The sequence below is a fragment of the Triticum dicoccoides genome, chromosome 3B (assembly GCF_002162155.2).
Source record: "Triticum dicoccoides isolate Atlit2015 ecotype Zavitan chromosome 3B, WEW_v2.0, whole genome shotgun sequence".
Lineage (NCBI taxonomy): Eukaryota > Viridiplantae > Streptophyta > Magnoliopsida > Poales > Poaceae > Triticum > Triticum dicoccoides.
The window spans coordinates 191,391,920-191,404,744 of record NC_041385.1 but is presented as its reverse complement, the minus strand read 5'-3'; positions in this window follow the sequence as shown (position 1 = coordinate 191,404,744).

The following is a 12,825-nucleotide window of genomic DNA, read 5'->3' as shown; positions in this document are numbered from 1 at the left end:
AAACAGAATCTGTCAAAAACAGAACAGTCTGTAGAAATCTGTAACTAACGCAAACTTATGGAACTCTAAAAATCCTACCAAAATAGGATGTACTGGAAACTTTGTTTATTGATCAGCAGCAAAAAGAATCAATGCAAAAGCACATTTCTGTGATTTATTGAATTCTTTCTCGCGAGTGCAAAGTTTCTGTTTTTCAGCAGAATCAAATCAACCATCATCATAGTTTATCCTATAGGTTCTACTTGGCACAAACACTAAACAAAAGATAAAAACACATCTAAACAGAAAGTAGAAACAAAATTTAATGCTAAACCGGAACAAAAACAAAAAACATAAAGAAAATTGGGTTGCCTCCCAACTAGCGCTATCGTTTAACGCCCCTAGCTAGGCATAAAAGCGAAGATAGATCTAACGAGTGCCATCTTTGGCACTTGATTCATAAGTAGCAAGAGAGGATCTCCTTTATATGGCATTCATCCTTCTATTTAGGGTGAGAACATTGCCATTAATGGATGAAGTAAGATTAAGCACGTTACGGAAATTTGCTTCTAAGCTAGACTTCATTTCTTTGATAATTTCATTTTGATAAAAGCACAAAAGAGTGGTTGATTCAACTTTATCATTTAAAGGGTGCCCAAATATGGTTTTAATTTTTTCATAGGTATCTATAGCATCCCCTTCAAGAAAACCTTCCTCGAAAATTGAATCTAGAACTTGTTTGAAAGAAGCGGGCAAGCCAACATAGAAACTTTTTAAGTAAACATTAATTTGATATTGAGGCACATAGCTAGCCCAAATCCTTAATAACCTATCCCAAGCATCTTTTAAAGATTCATCAAGCAAATAGCGAAAAATTCCGGAGTCATCTTCATCAAAATCATTTAAACTCTCATTGGTGACCCCAGTGGGTCTTTCCGTAGCATCATTGTTTATGGGCTTAGAGAGGATAGAGGGGTTATCCAAGGCACTAGAACTCGGGAGGAATCCCTTAGTTCTTTTTATTCGGCCATGGCAACGGGAAGGCAAACACAAAGGCGGAGAGGAGATTGGGAAAGAGAGGGCGAATAAAACGGCAAGGCTGAAGTGGGGGGAGAGGAAAACGAGAGGCAAATGGCAAATAATGTAAATGCGAGGGAGGAGTTTGTGATAGGTACTTGGTATGTCTTGACTTGAGCGAAGACCTCCCCGGCAACGGCGCCAGAAATCCTTCTTGCTACGGCTTGAGCTAGCGTTGGTTTTCCCCGAAGAGGAGAGGGTGATGCAGCAAGTGTAGCATAAGTATTTCCCTTAGTTTTTGAGAACCAAGGTATCAATCCAGTAGGAGGCTCCTCCAAAGTCCCACGCGCCTACACAAACAAACGGAGAACTCGCAACCAACGCAATAAAGGGGTTGCCAATCCCTTCACGGCCACTTGCTAAAGTGAGATCTGATAGAGATAGTATTATAAAATAGATATATTTTTGGTATTTTATAATATAGATGCAAGAAAGTAAATATGCAAATAAAAGTAGATTGAAAGCAAGTAAGATAAGAGATAGACCCGGGGGCCATAGGTTTCACTAGAGGCTTCTCTTGAGAGCATAAGTATTATGGTGGGTGAACAAATTACTGTCGAGCAATTGATAGAAAAGCGAATAATTATGACGTTATCTAGGCATGATCATGTATATAGGCATCACATCCATAACAAGTAGACCGACTCCTGCCTGCATCTACTACTATTACTCCACACATCGACCGCTATCCAGCATGCATCTAGAGTATTAAGTTCATAAGAACAGAGCTACGCATTAAGCAAGATGACATGATGTAGAGGGATACACTCATGCAATATGATATAAACCCCATCTTGTTATCCTCGATGGCAACAATACAATACATGTCTTTCAACCCTTTCTGTCACTGGGTAAGAACACCGCAAGATTGAACCCAAAGCTAAGCACTTCTCCCATGGCAAGAAAGATCAATCTAGTAGGCCAAACCAAACTGATAATTCGAAGAGACTTGCAAAGATAACTCAATCATACATAAAAGAATTCTGAGAAGATTCAATTAATATCCATAGATAAATTTGATCATCAACTCACAATTCATCGGATCTCAACAAACACACCACAAAAAGAGATTACATCGAATAGATCTCCACAAGAGAGGGGGAGAACATTGTATTGAGATCCAAAAAGATAGAAGAAGCCATCTAGCTAATAACTATGGACCCATAGGTCTGTGGTAAACTACTCACAACTCATAGGAGGGGCAAGGATGTTGATGTAGAGGCCCTCTGTGGTCGATTCCCCCTCCGGCAGAGTGCCGGCGAAGGCTCCAAGATGGGTCTCGCGGATACAGAAGGTTACAATGTTGGAAATTATGTTGCATGGTGCCCCTGGATGTTTTCGGGGTCCGTAGGTATATATAGGAGGAAGAGGTACGTCGGTGGACGCCCGAGGGTCCCACAAGATAGGGGGCGCACCCTACAGGGGGGCGCGCCCTCCTATCACGTGGAGGCTCCGGCTGTTTCTTGACTTGCACTCCAAGCTCTCCGGATATTGTTCGTTCCAAAAATCACGATCCCGAAGGTTTCATTCCGTTTGGACTCCGTTTGATATTCCTTTTCTTCGAAATACTGAAATAGGCAAAAAAAACAGCAATATGGGCTGGGCCTCCGGTTAGTAGGTTAGTCCCAAAAATGATAAAGATGTATAAAATAAAGCCCATAAACATCCAAAACAGGTAATATAATAGCATGGAACAATTAAAAATTATAGATACGTTGGAGACGTATCAAATGGCCATGGGGGTCCTCGGCCCGATCCAGCTGGTCGGGACGATGTGGTGAGTACCCCTAGTCCAGGACACCGTCATTAGCCCCCTGAACCATTCTTCAAGTTGGGGACGCTCCTCGATTCTTCTGAACTGTTCTTCATCTTCAGTCGCCGGTCTTGAAAACTGATTCAACAAATCTTCTCATCTTTGATATTGAGGATCGCCGAAGTGGATCCGAAGAGTTTACACGTCGGGTATCCGAGGAGCCCCTTTAAGTTTGCGGCCTTTATGAATGCCTTGTTAATTTTTTACACCACACCTCAGGTTTAAAGTGTTTCCCGTGCGGCGGTGTCCTCTCGCGTTCGAGCTCCAACGCCATACTGTATCCAAGCTCCAATACCGGAGTGTATCTAAGCTCCAATATCGGACTCCATCCAAGGTGTCTTTTTGCAGCCGAGCTCCAACACCGGACTGTATCCAAGCTCCAACGTCGGACTGTATCCGAGCTCCAACGGCGGACTGTGTACGAGGTGTCATAGATCACCTTGGCTCGAAAAAGTTTGAAGGAGCACAACCGAGATTAATGTTGGATAAGCCCTAGACGGTACCTATTGTTGTCCAAAGATGCGTTTCCCAAAGTTTGGTAATGCCGAACACTAAGCACTTTGAATTTTCTGCATTGAATAGGCAATGCAGCAGGCCCCGAGCCACTGGTCGGGTGGCAACACCAGATCAGGGGATCGATGTGCCCCTTTAATATTTGTAAATGATAAGCCGGAAGCCCAGTAGACCCCGAGCCTTAATGCCGGCATGGGTGGCTGAATTAAGGATCGATATCCATAGTAAAGTTACAAATTATTTGTAATGATTATATGTATCCAAGTACTCTACATCATTGATGCTCGGATCCGCATTGTACAAAACTTTGTTGACCGACCATCGGCTTCAACCTCTTCGGCCAATAGCCGAGGAGTGTTTTCCTACTTTATAAATCCATCATAAGGGCAAAGATGTATAGAAAACAAGGCAATCCGGCCATACGGTTTTGTAAACAAAGGTACACGGAGAGATATGTTATATTACTATTTAATGTAAGAAACACTTCCAAAGAAAATATTCCCGCTATCTATTCCTTTCTTTGGGTTGTCATGCTGATCATGATCGTGAAACCTCACCTTCGATCGATATGGGAGGAAAATATTGAGGATTTAGTTCGAGGAAAGTTCCCGAACTCTATGGTATTAATGAACCAAAATTTTCACTTCCATCGTTGCCAACCAATTATATTCTTTAGGATAGCTAGCTTTCGGCTTCACCCAGTCTGAGGTACTAACCCGAATGACCCGAAAGTAACAACCTTAGAGGTGCTCCCTTTACCTCCTAGCCGAACAATCAGGAACGTAGGGTGTAAACACAGGGGCTAGGCAACCCAACTTGGCCAAAATCTGAAGTCAAATTGATGCATATTTAAGGCTTTATAATGATAATTATGGAAGGCAGCTCTTGTATATTTGAATACGAATGCTGATGATATATGTTTATTTTGACTTTGTTTGCGACCGTTTATAATCTGAAAGTGGCCCATCGTCGAATTCTACCCCTTTGTAGATGCTACACAGTCTGTTTCCATACTAAGAAGACAACCCTTAGCCGACGTCTCGGTGCCCAGAGGCGGTTGTGTTAGTGGAAAGGATCAGATATACGGGCTTTATAACTTTCACTTAGTCATAGGAGCTTAAAGTTGGGAGGCCAGCTACTTGCCCCCGGTTAGTATTCGGCGTCAACGGAGGTCAAGCCGTTAACACTTCGGCCAATGTTATGAACAGCCCGTTTAACATGGGGTGACTGAGGGAGTCCTGGATTAGGGGGTATCCGGACAGCCGGACTATATACTTTGGCCGGACTGTTGGACTATGAAGATACAAGATTGAAGACTTTGTCCCGTATCCGGATGGGACTCTCCTCTGCGTGGAAGGCAAGCTTGGCGATTCGGATATGTAGATCTCCTTCTCTGTAACCGACTTTGTGTAACCCTAGCCCCCTCCGGTGTCTATATAAACTAGAGGGTTTAGTCCGTAGGACAAGGACAATCATAATCATAGGCTAGCTTCTAGGGTTTAGCCTCTACGATCTCGTGGTAGATCAACTCTTGTAATACACATATCATCAAGATCAATCAAGCAGGAAGTAGGGTATTACCACCATCGAGAGGGCCCGAACCTGGGTAAACATCGTGTCCCCAGCCTCCTATTACCATTAGCCTTAGACGCACAGTTCAGAACCCCCTACCCGAGATCTACCGGTTTTGACACCGACATTGGTGCTTTCATTGAGAGTTCCACTGTGTCGTCGCTATATGGCTCGATGGCTCATTCAATCATTAGCAATGATGCGATCCAGGGTGAGACTTTTCTCCCCAGATAGATCTTCGTATTCGGCGGCTTCGCACTAAGGGCCAACTCGCTTGGCCATCTGGAGCAGATCGATAGCTACGCCCCTGGCCATCAGGTCAGATTTGGAAACTTAAACCACACGGCTGATATTCGTGGAGACTTGATCTTCGACGGATTCAAGCCTGTACTGGGAGCGCCGAACAGTCACAACGGACATGACTTGGATCTGCCCTCGGACGGTATTCGGACTATCGCACCTACAGCTGCCCCGGCCTTTAATCTGGAGTAGATCGTGCCATCCGAGGACGGGTGGATGGACCCGCCATGAAGACTGGACACTCATCAGCATTGGAGCCGAACATAGGCTCCACCCCTAAGGAAACCTGTGTCACTGGACCCCCGGGCCTGTCTCCGGTCTCAGGTTCCGGACCGCGTGCGTCCGTGCCTATCGAATCAGATTGGGCACCGATCATGGAGTTTACCTCCGTGGATATCTTTCAACACTCATCCTTGGGTGATGTGCTAAATTCATTAAGGTCTCTCTCTTTATCAGAAGACTCTTGGCCGAACTATGTCCGGCACGAGTGGGATACGGATGACGAAGAAATTCGCTACCCACCCACCACCCACTTAATAGCCACTGTCGATGACTTAACCAACATGCTTGACTTCGACTCCGAAGACATCGACGGTATGGACGTCGATGCGGGAGATGATACAGAACCACCGCCCACAGGGCGCTGGACAACCACCCCATCATATGATATATACATGGTGGACACACCCAAGGAGAACAACGACGACAAAAAGGGCGCCACAGAGGATAATCCCCCTGGGCAGAAACCAAAGCGACGGCGCAGGCGCGGCTCTATGTCCAGCCACAGTAAAAATAGCGATAACCGCGCAAGAAAAATTGATACCCCGATCGACTCCAAAGGAAACGACGACCCCATGGACCCAGTGATGGAGCAGGATTAGCCAGGGCACGCCAAACATAGCCCAGAGCAGACGCCCGATCACGGCGATCCCGAGGGTAAAACTCATAAACCTGCCTCCGGAGAGGAGGACAGTCTGGATAACGACACATTCATCATCCCGGAAAAACGTTTGGAACAAGAGAACCTCCACAGAAGGCTTATGGCCACCGCAAGAAGCCTGAAGAACCAGAAGCAAAGCCTTAAAGCTGCACAGGATACCCTGAACCGCAGATGGAACAAAGTGCTAGACATTGAAGAAAAATATGGCGATGATCGCCACACAAAGAGCTACCCAAAGCGCAAGCTGCTCCACAAATTCGACGACGAGGCCACAGAGCCCATCCAACTGAAGAATAATACGACCGATCAGCCGGACCGACCACCTCGTGGCCGTGACAGAGCAGCTACTGACACTGCACACAAGCCAACACACGATTTACGTGAGCTCCTAGACAAAAAGGCTGGTGCGACCAAATCCATCTATGGATCTAGAGGACACGCTCAGGTGCAAGATCATAGCCAGCAAAATGATTATACTGATCGAATACCAGTTTGGAATCAACCCCGGACACAACAACCATCGACAGCATGCCACGACACATCCAATTACAGGGGTGCTGCACACCCCCTGTGCTTCATTGATGAAGTGTTGGATCATGAATTTCCACAGGGATTCAAACCCGTAAATATCGAGGCATACGACGGAACGACAGACCCTGGGGTCTGGATTGAGGACTTTATCCTTCGTATCCACGTGGCTCGCGGAGATGATCTCCATGCCATTAAATACCTACCCCTCAAGTTGAAAGGACCAGCTCGGCATTGGTTGAAAAGCCTCCCCTAAAACTCAATTGGAAGTTGGGAGGAACGTGAGGATGCTTTCAGGGCCAATTTTCAAGGGACCTATGTCCGACCTCCGGATGCAGACGATTTAAGTCACACAATCCAACAACCCGGAGAGTCAGCCCGTAAGCTTTGGAACAGATTTCTCACTAAGAAGAATAAAATCGTTGATTGTCCGGATGCCGAAGCCTTAGCAGCCTTCAAGCATAGTATGCGAGACGAATGGCTTGCCAGACACCTCGGCCAAGAAAAGGCAAGGACAATGGCAGCCCTAACAAGTCTTATGACCCGCTTTTGCACGGGAGAAGACAGCTGGTTGGCCCGTAGAGGTACCAGCGACCCAGGCACATCCGAACTCAGGGATGGCAATGGGAAGCCGCGACGCAATAAACACAAGCGTCGAAACAATGAAGACAGCCCAGATAACACGACGGTCAATGCCGAATTCAGGGTCTCTTGACCCGGTCAACGGAAAAAGCCATTTAAAGGAAACAGTGATGGACTGTCCAGCCTAAATAAGGTTCTGGACAGATTATCTCAAATTCATGGCACCCTCGAAAAACCTGCAAACCAGGTCTTCAAGCAGGCCGGCAAGCTAAATGCTGAACACATAGGAAGGGAGAAAACAAGTGAGGATGAGGATGAGCCTCGCCAGCCGAACACTGGGGGACAGAAAAAATTCCCACCAGAAGTCAAAAACAGTGAATATGATCTACGCAACTCATATACCGAAGAGAAGGCACAAACACGCACTCAAAGACGTATACACTGTAGAGCCCATCGCCCCCAAATTCAACCCTTGGTCGGCCTGTCCGATCACTTTTCACTACTAGGAAAAGGGCTATAGATGGAATGGCCACTAATGGCGCACCTGTCATGTGGTGCGCCACTACTATATAGTAGTGGCGCACCATGTGCAGGTGCGCCATTAGTGTGGAAGACACTAATGGCGCACCAGGCACACGGTGCGCCACTCGTAAAAAAATTCTTATTTTTTCAAACATACTAATGGCGCATCATGGCAAGGTGCGCCATTACTAGTGCTAACTAGTAATGGCGCACCGGCCACATAGTGCGCCACTACTGTTGTTTTTTTATTCTTTTTTCGCAAAACTACTAATGGCGCACCCTAGCGTAGTGCGCCATTACTAGTTTAAACTAGTAATGGCGCACTATGCCACGGTGCGCCATTAGAATATATACTTTTTTTATTTTTTTTGCATAACTTCTAATGGCGCACCAGCAGCAGGTGCGCCATTAGTAACCAGGGTTACTAATGGCGCATTTGCAGGTGGTGCCCCATTAGTAACCTGGGACCAACAATATATTTTGGACAACCCACCTACCCACTCACTTTCCCCACTTCATTCTCTCCACCTCCTCCTCCAAGCTTGTCTCGGCTGCCTCCTCCTCCTCACCTCATTTGCACCATAGATTCATCCAAATTAAGTGGTTAAATTACCTTTTTTGATAGGTAAGTAAGGGGGGAAGCTATCTTTATGTTGTTCTCACTCCCCAACAACGTGCACATGCACTTTTTGTGGCCTAGCTAGATCTATGTATGTTCGTGGTGTTGCATATGTTTGTGGTGCTGCATATATGTTTGTGTTTGCAGGTACCGGTATTTGAAATGCGATAGTTGCCAATATTTTGCTGGAATGTTGATTCATTTCCGTTTCGGCGAGAATTTTGGCACTATGCATTCTTTTTGGTCCTATTTTTAGGGAAAGTCATGCCAAATTTTTTCTTGGTTCTAAAATATCGTTTTGCTCTACCCCGCAGGCGACCATGGTCCGCATGATGACCGAAGGCATCGTGAATAGGTTTTTGAGCTCCGCGAAGGCCGAGATGCTTGAAAAGAACGAGATGGAGATAAGATGTCCATGTCGAAGATGCAAGCTGAAGAGCCTTATTGCGGACCTGGATTCCGGGCAGGTGCGGGACCACCTTCTCTTGCGTGGTTTCATGGATGGCTATCGGTGGCAAGGTGATGAATATGACTATGAAGTCGTCCATGGGGGCCGGGCAAGAAATGAGGAAGGGCAGCAAGACAACCACCATGGCTCGGGCGGGCGAGAAGACGAAGAATCTCCAGGACATGATCACGACGGTGATGCTGTACACAATCATCATGTCGAAGATGCAGGACATGATGATGAGGAAGATGCCGGAGCAGACGAAGGGCATGATCATGAAGATTAAGATGCCGGCAGAGCAGACGACGATGGACCATCGATGGGCTGGGTGCAGGACCCTCACACTACTAGGAAAAGGGCTATAGATGGGATGGACACTAATGGCGCACTGTACATGTGGTGCGCCATTACTAAATACTAATGGCGCACCAGTGGTGCGCCATTAGTAAAAAATACTAGTGGAGTGATAGTAATGGCGCACCGGTAGTGCGCCATTAGTAGGCAAAACCGGTGCGCCATTAGGAGGCCTTTTCCTAGTAGTGTCATGTTCAAGAGCTGCTTCTCAAGTAGACGGATAACGCAAGAGCTGCCGCCCGAGAGAAAGCCAAGCTGGATCAACTGGAGATAGACGCGGTTACTCCATTGTATGAAGGATGCAGGCCCGAGGATACCCGCCTGAAAGTAACGTTCATGGCTCTGGAGATGAAGGTAAAACACAAAATGGCCGACGCATGCTTCGACGAGAACATGTCATTCTGGCGCGAACGTCTTCCCAAGGGGAACAAGTGCCCAACCAGTTTCGAGGAGGCGAAGAAAATGGTGTGTCCTCTGGATTTACCGCACGTGAAATACCATGTGTGCATGAACAATTGCATCATTTATCGGGACGAGCACTCAGAGTCTACCATATGTCCGATGTGCGGTGTCACTCGATACAAGAAGAGGAAGAAAGCTCCTCGAAAAGTGGTGTGGTATTTTCCGATCTCTCCTTGTCTGCAGTGGTATTTCGCGGACCCTAAGGTAGCAAAGCTCCTGTGTTGGCACACGGATAGGGAGGAGAAGAAGCGAGAAGATGACGCAAATGACCCGGAGATAAATAAAAAAGACAAGATGCTGAGTCACCCTAGGGATGGGAGCCAGTGGCAAGCGTTGAACTTCGAACACCCAGAATTTGGGAAGGATCCAAGGAACATCGTGCTGGGCGCGAGCACCGATGGAGTCAATCCGTTTGGCAGCCAGAGAAGCACACATAGCACCTGGCCTGTGTTTGTGTGGATGTACAACCTTCCCCCTGGTTGTGCATGAAGAGGAAGTACATTCACATGAGTATGCTAATTGAAGGGCCGAAACAACCAGTGGACGACATCAATCTGTATCTGGGGCTGCTGAAAGAGGAGCTAGACACGCTGTGGAAAACGCCAGCCAATACGTGGGACACCGCAGAGAAAGAATATTTCCCTATGAGAGCCGCACTGCTCACGACGATGCACAACTATCTCGGTTACGGATATGTCGCAGGGCAGGTGGTCCATGGATTTTCTGGATGTGTTAGGTGCATGGATGACACAACGTATCGCCAGCTAGATAGAGATCCCGGGTCTTCAAAACTGTGTTCGTGGGACATCGAAGGTGGCTTCGCGATGATGACCCGTGGAGGAAACGCAAGGATCTGTTCGATGGTGAAACCGAACCCCGAAGACGCCCGCGTACGAGCCGTGGCGAGGAAATAGACGAGCTGTTGAAAAATTGGAAAGATTGCCCACTGCTGGGAAAGAAGCAAAAGGCGCCAGAGCCGGGAAAGAAGCGAAAGGCGCCAGAGCCGCTGCTGAAGGTATGGAAAACAAGGTCTGTTTTCTGGGACTTGCCGTACTGGAAGATCCACAGTGTGCCTCACAGCCTTGATGTCATGCATATCACGAAGAATGTGTGCGAGAGTCTGCTTGGTACCCTACTCAACATGCCAGAGAGGACCAAAGATGGGCCAAAAGCAAGGGCAGACTTGAAATCAATGGGCATCAGGTAGGAGCTTCACGCTAATGATGATGATGATGAGGCGAAGCAGGACACAGAAAGTCGTCGCAAAGGCAAAAAGGCCAAGAAGACTGGAAATGACTACCCTCCCGCATGCTTCACTCTAAGTCAGGAGGAGATCGATCAGTGTTTCACCTGCCTTGTAGGAGTAAAACTTCCTTACGGTTACGCGGGGAAGATAAGCAGATACCTAGACCCAGCGAAGCAGAAGTTCAGCAGGATGAAGTCTCACGACTGTCATGTGCTGATGATGCAGATACTTCTAGTTGCAATCCGTGGGATCATGGACGCGCATGTCCGTGAAACGCTATTTTGCCTATGCAACTTTTTCAACGTCATCTCTCAAAAGTCGGTTGGCGTGAGGCAACTCAGAAGGGTACAGGAAGAGATCATGGTGATACTATGCGAGCTTGAGATGTACTTCTTGCCCGCATTCTTCGACGTTATGGTGCATCTGCTGGTCCATATCATGGAGGATATCATCCAACTCGGGCCGACGTTCCTACACAGCATGATGCCGTTCGAAAGGATGAATGGTGTCATCAAAGGATACGTTCGCAACATGTCACGTCCAGAGGGAAGCATAGCCAGGGGCTTTCTGATCGAAGAGTGCATCTCCTACTGCATGAATTATCTAGGCATCGACGACCTCGTTGGTCTGCCCGTCAACAGGCACCTCGGCAGGCTCGCTGGATGGGGTCACCGTGAGGGTCGCCGTGAAATGCATGTCGACTTTGAGGGTCGACTCGCCGACTTTGAAAGAGCAAACCTAGTTGTGCTACAACACATAGACGTGGTCGATCCTTGGGTGATAGAGCACAAAACCTTTATTGAGAAGACGTACAATGACCGAGGCCAACAGAGGACGGATGGAGATATAATCAAAGAGCACAACTCATGTTTCATGCGTTGGTTCAAGCAGGAGCTTCTGTCGTACCCTTTACATGAGGATTCTTCCACGGAAGAACAACTCATATTCGCCTTGTCACAGGGCGCCGAGCACAACCTGGTGACCTATGAGGCGTATGATATCAACAACTACACATTCTACACCGAGGACAAGGACATGAAGAGCGATGGTTATCAGAACTCCGGGGTAACGATGGAATCCTACACCGGTAACGACAAGGACAGATACTACGGAAGGATCGAGGAGATCTGGGAGCTGAGCTACGCTGGAGAGAAGGTCCCGATGTTCCATGTCAGATAGGCCAAGAGCGTCATAAAAGAAGACCGGTATATCACAACCATGGTTATACCCGAAGCCAAATCCAAGACCGCGGGCGCAAACGTCACCGCGAAAAATGAGCAATGGGTACTGGCTTCCCAAGTGGACCAATGCTTCTTCATTACCGACCCGCCAAAGCCCAGTCATGTTGTCGTGAGGAGACGCAAAAGGAAGATCATCGGAATGGATGGAGTCGCCAATGAGCAAGACTTCGACAAGTACGGCGACCCGAAGATGGAACATGACGACGACGATGAAGTATCAGCATACACCACAAGAAGAAGCAGGACCACCCTACCTAAAGGACGTCTGTTCAAGAGAAGAACTCCATTTACGAAAAATAAGGGCAAGAAGATTGTGAACAGATAGCTAGCTACGATCGATTGTATTTAAATTGTATCCTTCATTTCTCGATTGTATTTCATGGGCACTTTTTGAACTCATGAATGTTTTTAAATTTCATGGACACTCGATCTTGATCCCCCTCCATCTCGATCGCTATCCCACCTCGCCAGATCCGGTCCCCCTCGCCGCCGAGCACCCTCCGCACCATCTCCCCCGCTCCACCGGCCGCCGCCGCCGACCCCCCGCACCCTCCCCCACTCCACCGCCGCCGCCGACCCCCGGCCCGCTACCTTCCCCACTCCACCGTCACCGAAGACCCACCGCACCC